An 18,674-nucleotide genomic window follows, 5' to 3' on the forward strand; every position below is an offset into this window, starting at 1 on the left:
ACAGGTCAGCCACTTGCATGGTAAGAGCTTCTGTCTGTTTTGCCACAATTTTAGCTCTTTACAGAAGACAAGACTCATTAAGGGCAGTCTTAGCAGATTTGAGGCTCAGTATCTGCTTCTGAAGCTGGGAGACAGAATCCCTGAGTTCATCATTTTTTTTTTCATCACTTTGTCCACTGAATTTAGGAGCAACCAACCAGCTTCATTATGTTCCTTGGTTCTCCATATATGATAAAAAGTATTATGTGTAGAATCACTAAACTCCTTGCCTCTCATGAGCAGTGAATCAGGAGTGTTAAATGTATTTATTTTGAATAATTCTCTAAACAGTTCACACCAAGGACCATCAGTGTTCTCCATACCATTGGAATAGAGTCTTTAGCATTTTGGGGTCTAATCATATTAAACAGCCAACTCCAGAAACCCCAAAACCAATGAAAGAACCCCATCTGGGCCAGGCGCTGTGGCTCATGCCTGTAATCCCAGCACTTTGGGAGGATGAGACAAGGGAATCACGAGGCCAAGAGTTCAACACCAGCCCGGCCAACGTGGTAAAACCCCGTCTCTACTAAGAATACAAAAATTAGCCAGGCATGGTGGCGTGTGCCTGTAATCCCAGCTACTCAGGAGATGGATGCAGGAGAATTGCTTGAACCTGGGAGACGGAGGTTGCAGTGAGCCAAGATTGTACCACTACACTCCAGACTGGGTGACAAAGCAAGACTTTATCTTGGAGGAAAAAAAAGAAAAAGAAAAAAGAACAAAGAACTCCATCCTTAATATTCTATTTCTCTAGAATCATTCCTGGTACCAAAATTTGTATTAGGGCTCCCTTAGAGGGACAAAACTAATAGGATATATAAAGGGGAGTTTGTTAAGTATTAACATACATGATCACAAGCTCCCACAATAGGCTGTTTGCAAGCTGAGAAGCAAGGAGAGCCAGTCACAGTCCCAAAACTGAAGAACTTGGGAGTCTGATGTTCAAGGGCAGGAAGCATCCAGCATGGGAGAAAGATGTAGGCTTGAAGGCTAGGCCATCTCTCTCCTTTTTACATTTTTCTACCTGCTTTATATTCACTGGAAGCTAATTAGATTCTGCCCATGCAGTTAAGGGTGGGTCTGCTTTCCCCAGCCCACTGACTCAAATGTTAATTTCCTTTGGCAACACCTTCACAGACACACCCAGGATCAATATTGCATCCTTTAATCCAATCAAGTTGACACTCAGTATTAACCCCCACAGGGATAGATATGGGAGAAGTTTTGACTCTTCTATCCACCACATTGCCCATTGTAGATCACTGCCTTCTCTATCAGCCCTACTGCAAAACCAAAACACAGGAAAACCAAGAGGCTCATAGAGAAACACTCTTAGGTTGTAGAATGAAAAAATAAATAAATAAATAAATAAATCCTGGCTCAACCAACAAGCAGCCAAAGGTATCATTCTATCTTCCCTTTCTAGGCTTCATTTTCAGCCAGAGGTCTAGATAAATACATTCTTCGAAAGGAACAAAGCCTAGAGTAAGGTATAGAAAGGTTCCTTAAGAGACATAGACCCCTGATGAGAACAATACAAATTAAGATATTCAAAGTTGGACTGCAGGCCACAGCACATGCCTGTAATCCTAGCACTCTGGGAGGCGGAGGCAGGTGGATCACCTGAGGTCAGGAGTTCAAGACCAGCCTGGGTAACATGGTGAAACCCCATCTCTACCAAAAATACAAAAATTAGACAAGCGTGGTGGCGCATTCCTGTAATACCAGCTACTTGGGAGACTGAGGCAGGGGAATCCCTTGAACCAGGGAGTCGGAGGTTGCAGTGAGCCAGATTATGACACTGTACTCTCCTGTGATTCTCCTGCCTCAGCCTCCTTTGTAGCTAGGATTACAGGCATGTGCCACCATGCCCGGCTAATTTTGTATTTTTAGTGGAGACAGGGTTTCACCCTGTTGGCCAGGCTGGTCTCAAACTCCTGACCTCAGATGATCCACCCGCCTCAGCCTACCAAAGTGTTGAGATTATGAAGTGAGCCACCATGCCCAGCTTCACCTATTATTATTAAATGTATTAGTCTATATTTGACCATCATATTGTATTCTATTTCTGTTGTATCTGCAGTTCTCTTAATTTCATTATTTCATTATGTAATTTGATTATTTTCATCTCACTTTTTTTTTTTTTTTTTGAGATGGAGTTTTGCTCTTGTTGCCCAAGCTGGAATGCAATTGCTCAATCTCGGTTTACCGCAACCTCTGCCTCTTGGGTTCAAGTGATTCTCCCACCTCAGCCTCCAGGTGCCCTCCACCATGCCCAGCTAATTTTTGTATTTTTAGTAGAGACGGGGTTTCGCCATGTTGGCCAGCCTGGCCTCAAACTCCTGACCTCAGATGATCCACCCGCTTTGGCCTCCCAAAGTGCTGAGATTACAGGCGTGAGCCACTGCATCCGGCCTCAGATAATGTTTTTAAATGTTAAAAATGTTAGCTGGAACTTTTTCTAGAAATGTGACAAACTCTTTCTAAAATGATTATGGAAAAGTAGTCAATGAAAAGATAAGTCAAATTTGAAAAAGGAGGTTAAGAGGGGAGAAATAATGGCCTTGCATGGTGGCTCATGCCTATAATACCAGCACTTTGGGAGGCCGAGTCGGGTGGGTTTCCTGAGGTCAGGAGTTCAAGATCAGCCTGGCCAACTTAATGAAACCCTGTCTCTACTAAAAATACAAAAAATTAGCTGGGTGTGGTGGTGCGCACCTGTAATCCCAGCTATTCAGGAGGCTGAGGCAGGACAATCACTTGAACCCAGGAGGCAGAGGTTGCAGTGAGCCAAGATTGTGCCACTGCACTCCAGCCTGGGCAACAAGAGTGAAACTCCATCTCAAAATGTAAAAAAACAAGAAGGGGAGGTAATAATAACAATTATTAAAACCTCACACTCTATAGAAATTTTAAAAAACCCAGTGAGAAGACACAAGGACAAATAAACCAGTGGAACAGATAGAAAGCTCAGGATAGATCCATGATACATATAACTTGACATGAAAAACACGGCACCATAAAGGTGCAAAACAGCATCTTTATAAGGAAAAGACACATTATTTAGAAATTATGTTAATAGGCTGGGTGAGGTGGCTCATGCCTGTAATTCCAGCACTTTGACAGGACAAGGCCAGTTGATCGCCTAAGGTCAGGAGTTCGAGACCAGCTTAGTCAACACAGTGAAACCTCATCTCTGCTAAAAATATAAAACACAAAAACAAACAAACAAAAAACTTGGCCAGGCACAGGGGCTCAGGCCTGTAATCCCAGCACTTTGGAAGGCCAAGGCAGGTAGACCACCGAGGTCAGGAGTTCAAGACTAGCCTGGCCAACAGGGTGAAACCTCGTTTCCACTAAAAACACAAACATTAACTGGGTATGGTGGCTCTTGCCTGTTATCCCAGCTACTCCAGAGGCTGAGGCAGGAGAATCCGGGAGGTGGAGGTTGCAGTAAGCTGAGATTGGGCCACTTTACTCCAGCCCAGGTGATAGTGCGTAACTCCATTGCAAAAAAAGAAATTATGTTGATAAAACCGGTTCATGATATAAAGAAAATTAAGTTAGATCCTCACCTCACACTAAAAGTGAACTTCAGATGGGTTTAAGATATAAAAAAACAGAGGCTATGGGCTGGGTGCAGTGGCCCACACCTGTAATCCCAGCACTCTGGGAGGCCGAGGCAGGCGGATCACCTGAGGTCAGGAGTTCAAGACCAGCCTGGCCAACTGACCAACATGGTGAAACCCCATCTTTAAAAAAAAAAAAAAGAAGAAGAAAGAAAATTAAAAAAAAAAAAACAGAGGCTAGGAGCAGTGGCTTATGCCTGTAATGCCAGCACTTTGGAAGGCCAAGATAGGTGGATCGCCTGAGGTCAGGAGTTCAAGACCAGCGTGGCCAACATGATGAAACCCCGTCTCTTCTAAAAATACAAAAAATTAGCTTGGCATGGTGGTGGGCGCCTATAATCCCACCTACTCAGGAGGCCGAGGCAGGAGAATTGCTTGAACCTGGGAGGTGGAGGTTCCAGTGTGCCAAGATCTTGCCATTGCACTCCAGTAAGGAAATGGGTAAGGGAAAAAAAAGTAGAATATCTTTGTGACTTAGCATGAGGAAAGGTTTCTTAAGGTATCAAAATACAAAATTTAAGGCTAACTTAATGAATTATTCACCAGCATGGCAAATTTAAGAGGTGGTTAATATCAAATCTTAGCATGAATTTGGGAGGAGACTGACCTCTTATGCACAGCGGAGGAAACTGTAAACTGTCTTAATTGTTCTGGGAAATACTCTGGATGTGCTTGGTAAAGTTAAGAGACTGTGTGTGTGTGTGTGTGTGTATACGCACGCGTGTGCACACACGCACATGCTCTGTCACCTCAAGATCCCATCTCCTGGGTATATGTCCTAGAAAAATTGTCATGTGGCTTACCACAGTAACACATACAAGTGTTTATCCAGCTCTTCCAATGATAGCAGGGAGGTGGAAGCAACCCACATGTCGTTTGTTTGTTTTGATTTTTTGAAACAGGGTCTCGCTCTGTCTCCAGGCTACAGTACAGTAGCACAATTTTGGCTCACTGCAGCCTTGACCTCCGGGCAATCCTCCCACTTCAGCCTCTTAAATATCTGGGACTACAGGCACGCACCAGCACACCAGGCTAATTTTTTTTATTTTTTGTGGAGATGGTATTTCACCGTGTTGCCCAGGCTGGTCTCAAACTCCTGGGCTCAAGTGATCCACCTACCTCAGCCTCCCAAAGTGCTGGGATTACAGGTGTGAACCACTGTGCCTGGCCCAGCCCAAGTATTTTAACCACAGGAATGGGGACCTAAAATAGGTAGATGCAAACTGTGAAAAATAACAACTACAAGCAACAAACTGGGTGTATATATGGAGCACAGATATAAACACAAATGTTAAATGAAAACAGCCTGGGTGTGGTGTTTCACATCTGTAATCCCAGTACTTTGGGGAGGCTGCTTGAGTCCAAGAGTTCAAGACCAGTATGGATAATATAGCAAGATCCTGTCTCTACAAAAAATAAAAAAATAAACCAGATGTGGTGGTACTCACCTGAAATCCCAGCTACTCAGGAGCCAGAGGTGAAAGGATCACTTTAGACTGGAAGAGGGGATCGTAGTCAGCTGTGATTGTGCCAGTGCACTCCAGCCTGGGTGACAGAGCAAGACTCTGTCTCAAAACAAACAAACAAACAAACAAACAAAAATTCAGTATTCATACAAAGTTACTATACGAAAAGAAACCCCACAGAAACAAGAATCGCAAGTTTTGACAGATGAAACTATACTGGAAAAAAATACTATTCCAAAGCATAGTATTTTTTTTTAGAACCAAGACTAAATTACAGGATACATAAGCACAGTGGATGCTATGATATGTTCCCTAAATACCCACTTCAGGACTGGAGCACTCATACTTCAAGGTGCTGGAAGCCACTGCTGAATCCTTTTCTGGAACTCAAAGAGAACCCCTTCACCCAAGACAACACCCTCTCCTGAAGATCCACCTTCCTATAGTGACAGGTCCATATAAAGGCCCTTGCCTTGGGGTGAGACAACTCTGAAGGGCCATTCTGATTTGAAAGCTCCCCCATGGGACTGCCTGAGACCTTTGTTGCAACTGCATCATGACCAGTGGTGTGCTGGAACTGGCTCCTACTGGCCTATGAGAGCCAACTGTTACATTTTTAGTAATTTTGTAAGCAGGTTGTTAAACACAGCCATTATTAAAACTTAAATTATATATACTTAAAACTAAATAAATTATATTCAAAATCAACATCATAAACACTTAACACTCATTACTTTCTAATTTTACTATACTATTATCTATTCTTTAGAGATTGACTATTATGTATCTGAATGGGTGCTATTATGAATTTTTTTTTCTTTTTGAGATGGGTTCCTGCTTTGTTGCCCAGGATGGAGTGTAGCAGCACAATCATGGCTCACTGCAATCCCCTCCTCCCAGGCTCAAGTGATCCTTCCACCTCAGGCTCCCGAGTAGCTGGGACTACAGGCAGGCACTACCATGCCTGGCTAATTATTTTATTTTTAAAATTTTATTATTTTTTGAGATGGAATCTCATTCTGACACCCAGCCTGGAGTGCAGTGACACAACGTTGTTGGCTCACTGCAACCTCTGCCTCCCAGGTTCAAGCTATTCTCCTGCCTCAGCCTCCCGAGTAGCTGGGATTACAGGCATGTACCATCACACCCGGCTAATTTTTTTATTTTTAGTAGAGATGGGGTTTCAGCATGTTGGCCAGGCTGGTCTTGAACTCTTGACCTCAGGTGATCTGCCTGCCTCGGCCTCCCCAAGTGCTGGGATTACAGGGGTGAGCCACCACACCAGGCCAAATGTTTTGATTTTCTGTAGAGAGAGGGAGGGTCTTGACATGTTGCTCATGCTGGTCTGAAACCCCTGAGCACAGCTGATCCATCTGTCTTAGCCTCCCAAAGTGCTGGGATTAGCTACTAAGCATTTCTTTCCAGCACCATGTTCGGTAACATCATGCTGTTAACTTTCAATTAACCATGATAGAAATATTTACACACTGGCCAGGCGCAGTGACTCACACCTGTATTCCCAGCACTTTGGGAGGCTGACGTGGGTGGATCACGAGGTCAGGAGTTCAAGACCAGCCTGGCCAATATGGTGAAACCCTGTCTCTACTAAAAATACAAACATTAGCTGGGCGTTTTTATAATTTGGGTGCCTATAATCTCAACTACTTGGGAGGCTGGGGTAGGAGAATCACTTGAACCCAGGAGGTGGAGACTGCGGTGAGCAGAGGTTTCGCCATTGCACTCCAGCCTGGGTGACAGAGCAAGAAAAAAAATGTGACCCTGTCACAGAAAAAAAAATTAGCCAGGCATGGTGGTGGGCACTTGTAATCCCAGCTACTCAAGAGGCTGAGGCAGGAGAATTGCTTGAACCTAGGGGGCAGAGATTGCAGTGAGCTGAGACCACACCACTTCACTGTAGCCTAGGCAAAAGAGTGAAATTCCATCTCAAAAAAGAGAAAAAGAAAAAAAGTATTTACACACTGGAAATTGCCAAATGTTACAAATCAAAACTTTCCCCTCAAGAGTCAGTCGTTAACTATTTATTAGCACATCACCGATTATAGTTCAGCAGCTCCTCTGTCCAATCCTTTCACTTTGTCAGAACTGCTGATCCCAAGGGTACTTGCCAATATTCATACATACACATTTCTTAGACTCTGTGTCCCGAAGAATGTGACCTAAAACAAAAAAAAGAACAGTAAGGACCAAACATACAATTTGAGATATAGAGGTTGGGAACAAGAAAGGATAAAAAAAATTAAAGAGATTAAAAAGATTAAAAACAAAGTGATAAAGTAATCAAACCAGATCCAACATACATATTTCTGAATGCCATGGAGAATAAAACAAAAGTAATGGAATATAATTAATATTTACAGCTGTAGTTCAATTAATACTTTAGGTGGTGGTAGGAGAAGACATGAATCTACATATTGGAAGAGCAAACCATATACCAAATTAAATAAACCTACATTGGTCAACTCTAAGATATATCCTAGAAAATTATTATTCTTAAGTCCTTTACTTTTTTAAAGACAGGGTCTCGCTCCGTCACCCAGGCTACAGTGCAGTGGCACAATCATGGCCCACTGCCGCCTCAACTTTCCAGGCTGAAGCAATTCTCCTACTTCAGCCTCCCAAGAAGCTGGACCACAGGTTCATGCCACCATGCCTGACTAATTTCTTTTTTTTGGAAGATGAAGTCTCACTCTGTTGCCCAGGCTGGAGTGCAGTGGCATGATCTCAGAATTGGGATTACAGGCATGCACCATCACACCCGGCTAATTTTTATATTTTTAGTAGAGATGGGGTTTCATCGTTTTGGCCAGGGGGTTCTTGAACTCCTGACTTCAGGTGATCTAATTGCCTCGGCCTCCCGCAGTGTTGGGATTATAGGCATGAGCCACCTCACACAGCCAAATTTTTTTTTTTTTAAGTCAGGGTCTCATTCTGTTGCTCAGGCTAGAGTGTGGCGATTATCTCTGATCAGGATGATAACTACTTATAAGATGGTGTCTTTTCTTCTTTTATCTACTTTAGCTGCTCAATAAATGAATTGCCTGGGCAGGCACAGTGACGCACACCAGTAATCCCAACATTTTAGGAGGCCAAGGCAGATGGATCACTTGAGGCCAGGAGTTTGAGACCAGCCTGGTCAACACTGTGAAACCTTGTCTCTACTAAAAATACAAAAATCACCCTGTGTGGTGGTGCATACCTATAGCCTGTAATCCCAGCTACTGAGGAAGCTGAGGTAGGAGAATTGCTTGAATGTGGAAGACAGAAGCTGCAGTGAGCTGAGACTGTACCATTTTACTCCAGCCTGGGTAATAGAGGAAGACTCTGTCTCAAAATTAAAAAAAAATAATAAGTAAACTGCCTAATGGAAATAAAGATTTTAAAAATATGGTCAGCCTTTATTTCAAGTAACAATTTATAATTGCAAGAGTGCTAAAACTAAAGCCCTGGCTTCCAATTCTGCTATGTAAATGAACTAATTAGAGTTCGTAATTTTAATTCCTTTTATTTTTTTGTGAGAGGGTCTCACTTTCTCATCCAGTCCAGGGTGCAATGGGGCAATCTCAGCTCACTGCAACCTCCATATTCTAGTCTCAAACAATCCTCTTGCCTCAGCTTCCCAAGTAGCTGGAACTACAGGCATGCGCCACCATGCCTGGCTACTTTTTGCATGTTTTGTAGAGTTGGGGGTTTTGCAACAGGCCCAGGCCAGTCTCAAACTCCTGGATTCAAGCAATCTGCCTGCTTCAGCCTCCCAATGTGCTGGGATTACAGGTGTAAGCCACCGTGTCCAGCCTTGGTTCTAATTCTATTCACTGGCTATAAAAAAACTCCAGGTTTAGTGGCTCCTGACCCTGTCTAGTAGTTATAAACACAAAACAAACCAAACAACCCTAAAACACAATACTATACTTCCCTAATAAGGCTAACGAAAAAAATCCCAATGAAAGGAGAGAAATTGAACACATCTGGGACTCTTTTCAGAGTAAAGAATCTATGGATGACTCTTTTAGAACCAACTGCCAGAGCTCATTTATCATAAACTTCCATCACATTTAAATGATTGGAATAAACAATTTGCTTTCCAGATGAGGTCAGTTCCCAAAAGGATGTGGCCTGGATGAAATTGCTGACCTTTTCTCACTCCTTGGGAAGGCATTGTACATATTCACTCCAACATTCTTTTTTATTTTTTTAAATTTTTTTGAGATGAAGTTTCACTCTTGTTGCCCAGGCTGGACTGCAATGGCTTAATCTTGGCTCACTACAACCTCCACCTCCTGGGCTCAGGTGATTCTCCTGCCTTAGCCTCCTGAGCAGCTGGAATTACAGGCACCCGCCACCATGCCTGGCTAATTTTTGTATTTTTAGTAGAGACAGGGTTTCACCATGTTGGCCCAGCTGGTCTCGAACTCCTGACCTCAGGTGATCTGCCGGCCTTGCCTCCCAAAGTGCTGGGATTACAGGCGTGAGCTACTGCACCTCACTGTTGAAATTCTTTAAAATGGTCCCGTGTTCCACACAATCCTCTTACCCAGTGGATCTAATTTTTCGGTGTTCTTTTAATGTTAGGATGTGGAAAATGTTAACGATGTTTTTTGACAACTACAATAACTAAAACTTTTAGTTATTTTCACTCTACTTTTCCCAGTTTCTTTACCAAGATAGAATATTTTGAAGCATGGTGGTACATGCCTGTAGTCCCAGCTACTCGGGAGTCGGAGTGGGGAGGATTGCTTGAGCCCAGCAGGTTGAGGCTACAGTGGGGCATGATTGTGCCATAGCACTCCAGCCCGGGCGACAGAGCAAGGTCTCATCTTAAAATACATACATACATATATATATAATTGGCCCATATAGTTATATATAACATTTATAATTAAAATAATATATATACACATTTATAATTAAAATTATATAAATATTTACAATTAATTCATAATTAAAATTAAATTTTCTTGCCATTTGTGGCTGAAGAAATGTATTTGATCTTGTATGTTTTCTTTTATGTCATATGTGTTTTAAATTGGTCCATGTGTGTGTACACACACACACACACACACACACACGTTTTAAATTGGCCCATAAAATATTGTTACATAAAAGAGTAACAAGTCTGTTCTCTACTACAAAGTACAGTCTTAGGTAAGTCATCTAGCTTCTCTTTGTTTCAATTTTCCAATTTCTAAAATGGCAACAGTAATATTTAATCGGCACTCTCAGATTACATTAAGCAATTAATGATTTAATGTTGGCTGAGCTCATTTCAACAAAATCTACAGAGCTCAGAGCATACGTTCTAGTGCAGGGGTTGGCAACCTGTAGCTTGTGAGTAAATGTGGCCCATGACCTACTATGTGTGGCCCAAAAGCTAAAATAGTTTTTATATTTTTAAAGGATTATAAAGCGAAAAGAGAAGGTATAAGAGTAGAAAAAGAAAGGAGGAGTAGGGGGTGTACAGACACTATATGTGGCCATAAGAGTCTAAAATACTTAATAACTGGTCCTTTACAGAAATAATTTGCTGACCCTTGTACTAGTGTATTCAGCTATTTTATGGGCAGTTAAAAGAGAAAGAAAAAGAATGAGGAATTTGCATTATAAATCATTCCTTTAATATTTGAAGCTGAACACAGCAGCACATGCCTGTAGTCCCAGCTACTCAGGAGGCTGAGGCAGGAGGATCGCTTGAGCCCAGGAGTTTGAGGTTGCAGTGAGCTATAATTGTGAATATGAACAATCACTATATTCCAGCCTGGGGAACACAGCAAGGCCCTGTCTCTTAAAAATAATTTTCTTTTTTTAACCTTCAAATCCTTCTATACACTGCTTCATGGTGCTGTGTTTATTAGGACTTTACTATATCAGGATTTTTTTTTTTTAATACAGAGTCTTGCTCTATCACCCAGGCTGGAGTGTAGTGGTGCAATCTTGGCTCACTGCAACCTCCATCTCCTGGGTTCAAGCAGCTCTCCTGCCTCAGCCTTCCAAGTAGTTGGGATTACAGGCAGCAGCCACCATCCCTGGCTAATTGTATTTTTGTTTTTTCAGTAGAGATGAGGTTTCTCCATGTTGGCCAGGCTAGTTTCAAACTCCTGACCTCAAGTGATCTGCCTGCCTTGGCCTCCCAAAGTGCTGGGATTACAGAGGTGAGCCACCACGCCTGGCCTATATCAGGAATTTATTTTGATGTAAGATAGAGATGGCATTTCCTATTTTTCCATACAAACAGCCAATTTTCTCAACACCCTTTTTTTTTTTTTTTTTTTTTTTTGAGATGGAGTCTTGCTGTGTTACCAGGCTGGAGTACAGTGGCATGATCTCAGCTCACTGCAACCTCAGCCTTCCAGGTTCAAGCAATCCTCCCACCTCAGCCTCTCAAGTAGCTAGAATTACAGGCACCCACCTCTACTCCTGGCTAATTTTTTTGTATTTTTAGTAGAGACCGGGTTTCACCAAGTTGTCCAGGCTAGTCTTGAACTCCTGGCCTTAAGTGATCTGCCCACCTCAGCCTCCCAAAGTGCTGGAATTATAATTGTGAGACACTGCACCCGGCCTTAATGTTATTTTAAATGACATTTAAAATTAAGTTTGCTCACCATTTATGGCTGAAGAAATGTATCTGATCTCGTATGTCGATTTTTTTTTTTTGAGACAGAGTCTCACTGTCATCTAGGCTGGAGTGCACTGGCGTGATCTCAGCTCACTGCAACCTCTACCTCCTGGGTTCTAGGGATTCTTCTGCCTCAGCCTCCAGAGTAGCAGGGATTACAGGCCCACGCCATCATGCCTGGCTAATTTTTGTACTTTTAGTAGAGATGGGGTTTTACCACGTTGGCCTGGATGGTCTCGAATTCCTGACCTCAAGTGATCCACCTTGGCCTCCCAAAGTGCTGGGATTACAGGCTTGAGCCACTACACTTGGCCAATGAAATACTGTTAGGTGTTACAGTGTAAGGTGAATGTACATACATACATATGAATATATTTTATATACATAGAATCAGAGAAAGAGTTCTGTGCATTTTTATGCTTGAGATAGCTCCAATGCACTATAGGACAAAATTTTGGAACATGCAAAAAAGCAGAATTAGGAACTTTAAGTTCTAACAATACTTTGCCTTCCTTGAAACTTAGGTATAAAGTCCAAATATTATACTTTTTACATTCTCAGGGCATTAAGTATATATAGTATATAGTATATAAACAGTATATAGAATGTCTGATCTTCATTTTGTTCTTCAATAAAATGTGAATTGTGATACAGATATAAAAATAAATTAGTATGACCAGTCCAATTGAGACTATTTCATGTTTTGGCCAATATTCTGAAAACAGAAATTGACGATTAGTCTGCATGATCCCTAAAGTACATTAAGATATTTGCACACATAACTGAGAATCTGTTTTTTGCTAATATGGATGTGGAGAGTTCCCCAGGAAATAGCCAGGGCATTGGGAAATTTTTTTTTCTGCTTTTTGGAATAAAATTAATTGTTAAACATCAGGTGTGTTGGGGAGATGAGAGGAACAAACAGAAACAAATTAGGCAGTACCACTATCTCTTTCGCAGGATAAAAATGGGAGGAGGTGAAGAGAGCCCAAATCTGGTAATTTAAGGTGACAGACACTAATAACAAGGGTCTGAATTTAAAAGCTGCAGCAAGAAAGGACATAATTAAATTACATTGAGGACAAAGAAGGATAGTGAAAGACTAAAAGGTGCTCTCAGGTGAGCCTTCCACTAAAGCTGGGTACTGTTCTCAAAGAGTTCCCTAGAGAGTCTTCTACCATCAACTGACATTTGAGGTATTAAACATGTGCGATGGGATTGGACACTTTGAGCATATGATCCTTAAGGGGCTGACAGTGCACACTTCCTGCTGAACTAGTTTCTTATCCTAGAGTCTGATCCCTGAGCTCAGGTGTTCTCCTATCCTCCAGTACTTTTCAAACTTCTAACATTCTGTTACTAAAAAAGAATGAGGAAGAACCAAAAGATCAACTTCTGCTGTGGGCTATGCAATTTACCTCCAGAAAACTCAGTTGGGAGAAGTGAGAAAGTATTTACTGAGTGTTTACTCTAGGCCAAGCAGAATACTAGATGTCTTTTAATTTAATCCTCGTAACACTGTCAGTCAAGTGTTATTATTGCAAAGGAAGAAGCTGAGGCTTAGAGAAGCTAAGAAACTTGCCCCCTGACTTATAATAAGTCAAAGAGAATGCAAATTTATTCTGACTCCAAAGCTTATGTTTATTCCACCAGGATAGGAGATCCCTGACAGTAAGTGTTATGCCTTGATGTTTCTCTCCCTTTTAGTAATGCATCTGTAATATTTCCATAACAGAATGACTTTTTACTGAAACAATTTAACATTCTGAGCTTGGCACCATGGCTTTCACCTATAATCCCAGCACTCTGAGAGGATAAGGGCAGTGGATCACTTGAGGCTGGAGTTCGAGACTAGCCTGGCCAACATGTGAAACCCTGTCTCCACTAAACATACAAAAATTAGCCAGGCATGGTGGTGCATGGCTGTAATCCTAGCTACTCAGGAGGCTGAGGCAGGAGAATCACCTGAACTTGAGGCAGAGGTTGTGGTGAGCTGAGACTGAGCCATTATACTCCAGCCTGGGTGACAGAGACTCCATCTCAACCAATAAAAAATAAAAATAGGCCAGGCCCAGTGGCTCACGCCTATAATCCCAGCACTCTGGGAGGCCAAGGTGAGTTAATTACCTGAGGTCAGGAGTTCAAGACCAGCCTGGCCAACATGGTGAAACCCTGTCTCTACTAAAAATACAAAAATTAGCCAAGCATGGTGGTGTGTGCCTGTAATCCTAGCTACTGGGGGGCTGAGGCAGGAGGATTGCTTGAATCTGGGAGGCGGAGGTTGCAGTGAGCCCACATTGTGCCACAGCACTCCAGCCTGGGCAACAGAGCAAAACTTCATCTGAAAATAAAAATAGGCTGGGTGTGGTTGCTCACACCTATAACCCCAGCAATGGGAGGCCAAGATGCATAGGTCACCTGAGGTCAGGAGTTTGAGACCAGCCTGGCCAACATAGCAAAACCCTGTTTCTACTAAAAATATAAAAGTTAGTCAGGTATGATGGTGGGCGCCTGTAATACCAGCTACAGGGAGGCTGAGGCAGGAGAATCACTTGAACCTGGGAGATAGAGATTGCAGTGAGCTGAGATCTTACCACCACACTCCATCCTGGGTGACAAGAGCAAAATTCTGTCTCAAAAAAAATAAAAGACCGGGTATGGTGACTCATGCCTGTAATCCCAGCACTTTGGAAGGCCAAGGTGGGTGGATCACTTAGTCAGGAGTTCAAGCCCAGCCTGGCCAAGATGATGAAACACCGTCTTTACTAAAAATACAAAAATCAGCCAGGCATAGTGGTAGTAATCCCAGCTACTTGGGAGGCTGAGGCAGAGAACTGCTTGCACCCAGTAGGCAGAGGTTGCAGTGAGCCAAGAACATGCCACTACACTCCAGCCTGGGTGACAGAGTGAGACTCCATCCAAAAAATAAATAAATAAATAAATAAAGCCAGGTGCTGTGGCTCACACCTGTAATCCCAGCACTTTGGGAGGCCGAGGTGGGTGGATCACCTGAGGTCAGGAGTTCGAGACCAGCCTGACCAACAAGGTGAAACCCTGTCTCTACTAAAAATACAAAATTAGCTGGGTGTGGTAGCGCATGCCTCCAGCTACTTGGGAGGCTGAGGCAGGAGAATCACTTGAACCCAATAGGTTGAGGTTGCAGTGAGCCAAGATTGTGCCACTGCACTCCAGCGTGGGCAACAAGAGTGAAACACTGTCTCAAAAATAAATAAATAAAATAAATAGAAATAAAAATTTTAAATCTGCATTTTACTTAGAATCTGACAAAATCCCAAAGGTTTATGAAGTACATGAATATTAGTGTACATGTGTTTAACATCCTAAAAGAGTGAAAGGAAGTACACTAATCCTGCCAACAGTAAGTTTTTTAAAGGAAAATCACTTCCTCCTTCATTTATTGGAATTGCTTGGAAGCAGAAGTCAGGAAATCCCCTTCCTTGATTTGTGGTATTTAAGTAGCTGTTGTTCCCAAAGAACAGAATTTATGTTGATTTAGCCTTTGAAATTTTCTTTTTTTTTTTTCATTATTCTTTAATAGGACCTGGTTTAGGTTATTTTAAAGATTTCCACATGATGAGTTTATTTTACTCCTTTTTTTATTTGGAGAACAATGAAGCTACAAGCAAAGAATGCCTAATTACTTCCTATGCACAAAAAATGCATGTTCAATACAATGATAACTTACTACACTAGAAATTAGTTACAGGAAATACCTTTAAGATACACATACATTCCCTGTGAGAGTAAGAGATATTTGGGAAGAATGCAAATTGTTCACACATCTAACATTCAGCCTGGCTGGGTGCTGTGGCTCTAGTCTGTAACCCTAGCACTTTGGGAAGCAGAGGCAGGCAGATCACCTGAGGTCAGGAGTTCGAGATCATGGTGAAACCCCATCTCTACTAAAAAATACAAAAATTAGCCAGGCGTGGTGGCACATACCTGTTATCCCAGCTACCCCAGAGGCTAAGGCAGGAAAATCACTTGAACCTGGGAGGCGGAGGTTGCAGTAAGCCAAGACCGAGCCATTGCACTCCATCCTGGGTGAAAGAGTGAGACTCCATCTCAAAAAAAAAAAAAAAAAAAAGATTCAGCCTTTTTTCATAATACCTAAGAATAATTTCAGTTATTTTCACCAAAGTAAAATAACTGTTTTCTTTTATTTCTTCTTTAAAGAACAATAGTATGTTAAATAATTGTTTTCTTTATTAAAATGATTACCATAGACATAGAGTAAAATGGAATAGAACAGAATTTCTGAAAATAGACCCACACAAATATATTTATTTAACTTTTTCTTTTTCTTTTTTTGAGATGGAATCTTGCTCTGTTGCCCAGGCTGGAGTGCAGTAGTTCAATCTTGGCTCACTGCAACCTCCGCCTCCTGGGTTCAAGCGATTCTCCTGCCTCAGCCTCCTGAGTATCTGGGACTTCCTAGGTAGGATGCTGTAATCCCAGCACTTTGGGAGGCACTACAAAAAATACAAAAATTAGCTGGGCGTGATGGTGTACACCAGGAGTCCCAGCTACTTGAGGGGCTCAGGTGGAAGGATTACTTGAGCCTGGGTAGTTAAGATTGCAGTGACCCATATCATACCACTGCACTCCAGCCTGTGCAACAGGATGAAACCATGCCTTAAAATAAAATCAAATAAATAAAATAAGATAGGATGCAAAAAGCACAAGCCATTGAAAAAAAAAGTAAGTTGTACTTGAAAATTTTAAACTGCTTTTTTTTTTTTTTTTTTGAGACAGAGTCTCACTCTGTTGCTCAGACTGGAGTGCAGTGGCATGAGCTCAGCTCACTGCAATCTCTGCCACCTGGGTTCAAGCGATTCTCCTGCCTCAACCTCCCAAGTAGCTGGGATTACAGGTGCGTGCCACTCGGCCCTGCTTTTTTTTTATTTTTAGCAGAGACGGGGTTATACCGTATTAGCCAGATGGTCTCAATCTCCTGACCCCGTGATCTGCCTGCCTTGGCCTCCCCAAGTGCTGGGATTATAGGCATGAGCCACCATGCCTGGCAACTTTCTGTACTTTTAGTGGAAACAGGGTTTCACCATGTTGGCCAGGTTGGTCTGGAACTCCTGACCTCAAGCAATCTGCCCGCCTCAGCCTCCCAAAGTGCTGGGATTACAGGGGTGAGCTACTGCACCCAGTCTAAACTTCTGCTTTTTGAAAGACACTGTTGCTGGGTGTGCAAAATACAAAACTTAGCTGGGCATGCTGGCAAGGACTGTAATCCCAGCTACTAGGGAGGCACAGGCAGGAGAATCACTTGAATCTGTGAGGTAGAGGTTACAGTGAGCCAAGACTGTGCCACTGCACTCCAGCCTGGTGACAGAGGAGACTCCATCTCAAAAAACAACAACAAAAAACCAGGTCCATATGAAGACTGTTATGTAAATGTCCGCAGCAGCTTTATTAATAAATAGCACCAAACTAGAAACAACCCTAATGTCCATCAACTGGTGAATTAATAAATTGTGGTATGTGCCTACAATGGAATATATTACTTAGCATTAAAAAGGGATGAACTGGCTGAGCATGGTAGCCCATGCCTATAATCCCAGTGCTTTGGGAGGCCAGGGCAGGAGAATCACTTGAGGCCAGGAATTCGAGACTGGCCTGGGCAACATACTGATACCCCATCTCTACAAAAATAAAAAAATTAACTGGGGCCAGGCTCGGTGGCTCACATCTGTAATCCCAGCACTTTGGGAGGCTAAGGTGGGCGGATCACCTGAGGTCAGGAGTTTGAGACCAGTCTGGCCAACAGGGCGAAAACGCATCTCTACTAAAAATACAAAAATTAGTTGGATGTGGTGGTGCACACCTATAATCACAGCTACTAAGGAGGCTGAGTCAGGAGAATCGCTTGAACCCAGAAGGCAGAGGTTGCAGTGAGCCAAGATCAAACCATTGCACTCCAGCCTGGGGGAAAAGAGCAAAATTCCATCTCGAAAAAAAAAATTACTTGGGAGCATTGTTAAAAAATATAGATTTGGGGACTTCACTCCAGTGATGCTGATTTAATAGATATGGGGCAGAAAACAGAAGTGAGCATTTTTAATAGGACCTCTAAGTGATTCTGATATAGGTAGTCTTTAGCTTTAAGGCACAGGGTTAAGAGCTCCCCAGTTCTCCTAGGACAGAGCTCAAACTCCTTAACATGTCTTTCAACACCTTGTAAGATCCAGCCTCTGCTTAGCTTTTCAGCCTCATCCATGACTACCACCTCCTACACCTTAGACTTAAGCTGTACTGTATTTTCCTTTTTGTTTTTTTTTTTTTTTTTTGGCAAAGTCTCACTCTGTCGTCCAGGCTGGAATGCAGTGGCATGATTTCAGCTCACTGCATCCTCTACCTCCCAGATTCAAGCGATTCTCCCGCCTCAGCTTCCTGAGTAACTTGTATTTTTTTTTTTTTTTTTGTGAAGGAGTTCTGCTCTGTCACCAAGGCTGGAGTATAGTGACGCAATCTCGGCTCACTGTAACCTCTACCTCCTTGCTTCAAGTGATTCTCCTGCCTCAGCCTCCTGAGTAGCTGGGATTACAGGTACACACCACTATACCCAGCTAATTTTTTTTGGATTTTTAGTAGAGATGGGGTTTCACCATGTTGGCCAAGCTGGTCTTGAACTCCTGATTCTGCTATCCACCCATTGGCCTCCCAAAGTCCTGGGATTACAGGCGTGAGCCACAGTGCCCAACCTATTTTCTCATTTTTTATGTAAACATAACCCTATAATGCTTTGCTCTCCCCTGTTGGTCCTATCCCATCTAACCCTTTCAGTGAGCCAACCAAATACATACACGCACACACACACACACACACACAGAGATACACACCTCTGTCTTGCATTAATAATATCTATTTACCATT

The 18,674-nt window shown here is 42.5% G+C and overlaps 1 protein-coding gene across 2 annotated transcripts in view; it reads right to left on the reverse strand.

Moving 5' to 3' along the window:
• The window catches only part of LARP4 (La ribonucleoprotein 4), a 200,898-nt gene that overhangs the window by 164,713 nt on the left and 17,511 nt on the right, over positions 1-18,674 (reverse strand). For both annotated transcript variants that reach the window (XM_035256812.3, XM_035256817.3), the window contains exons 2-3: positions 7,192-7,314; positions 5,120-5,236 (exon numbers count right to left, since the gene is read on the reverse strand). The gene's annotated coding sequence lies outside the window, so the exon portion shown is untranslated. The remainder of the gene's footprint in view (positions 1-5,119; positions 5,237-7,191; positions 7,315-18,674) is intronic.

Source organism: Callithrix jacchus, chromosome 9 (genome assembly GCF_049354715.1).
Source record: "Callithrix jacchus isolate 240 chromosome 9, calJac240_pri, whole genome shotgun sequence".
Classification (NCBI taxonomy): domain Eukaryota; kingdom Metazoa; phylum Chordata; class Mammalia; order Primates; family Cebidae; genus Callithrix; species Callithrix jacchus.